Source organism: Orycteropus afer, unplaced genomic scaffold (genome assembly GCF_000298275.1).
Source record: "Orycteropus afer afer isolate SDZICR_OR568_19922 unplaced genomic scaffold, OryAfe1.0 scaffold00610, whole genome shotgun sequence".
Taxonomy (NCBI): Eukaryota; Metazoa; Chordata; class Mammalia; order Tubulidentata; family Orycteropodidae; genus Orycteropus; species Orycteropus afer.
In genome coordinates this window covers 741,908-742,803 of record NW_006922197.1, presented here as the reverse complement: position 1 = coordinate 742,803, position 896 = coordinate 741,908, and the positions used below count along the sequence as shown (strand labels likewise).

At 48.7% G+C, this 896-nt stretch overlaps 1 protein-coding gene across 1 annotated transcript in view; it reads right to left on the bottom strand.

The window, feature by feature from the left end:
- Nucleotides 1-896, bottom strand: part of LOC103210421 — a 606,668-nt gene that overhangs the window by 234,069 nt on the left and 371,703 nt on the right.

Here is an 896-nt window from a genome sequence, read left to right as displayed (position 1 = left end):
TCCACTCTGTCCTCTAGGGGCGCTGTGAAGTGGAATGGACTCCCTGGCAGTTGGTGTGTTTTTTGGGGGGTTTGGGTGACCCAAATGGTTTGCACTCAACTACTGACGTGAGAAGGCCACAGCTTTGCGAACTCTGGGGAGCAGTTTTCTTCTGCACATATGGGGTCACATCAGCCAGAATTGACTGAACGGCAGCAATGAACCTGCAGGTTGGCAGCTGGGACCCGCCCAGTGGCACCACAGCAGAAGGCCTGGCAGTCGGCTTCTGTACAGACTGCAGCCGAGAACAGCTTCCCTTGTGAGACCTGGGGTTGCTGTGAGTCAGAACTGAGTCGATGGCAGTAGGTTGGGTTTGGTTTGGTTCTAACCAGGGTTCTTCCCAGTTCAGTCAAGAGTCCCTACATGTTAACAGTCCACTGTCACCCACACAGATTCCATGTCCTCTTTTTCACTGTACGGTTACTTTCCTAACAACTTTTCTTTAAAAGGAAGTGGTACATCGACACTGGCAGTGGAAAACTGCCCGCACCTACGATAAACACAAGGCAAGAGAACAAACTCACAAAATGAATAAATGAAACAATGCCATTAAAACGTAAGGAGAAAGGATTTCCAGAAAGTGCACTTTGCTTTAAAAGGGAAATGACTAAATAGTATACATTTTAGTAACTTAATGACACCAAGGTGAGATTTTCTTTTTCCTTTTAAAACCAAACCCACTGCTGTGGAGTCCATTCTGACCCACAGCGCCCCTAGAGGACAGAGTGGAACTGCCCACAGGGTCTCCAAGGCTGTCAATATTCACAGGAGAGAAGCCCAAACCACACCCACTATCATGGAGTCAATTCCGACCCACAGCACCCCTAGAGGACAGAGTGAAACCGCCCACAGTTTCC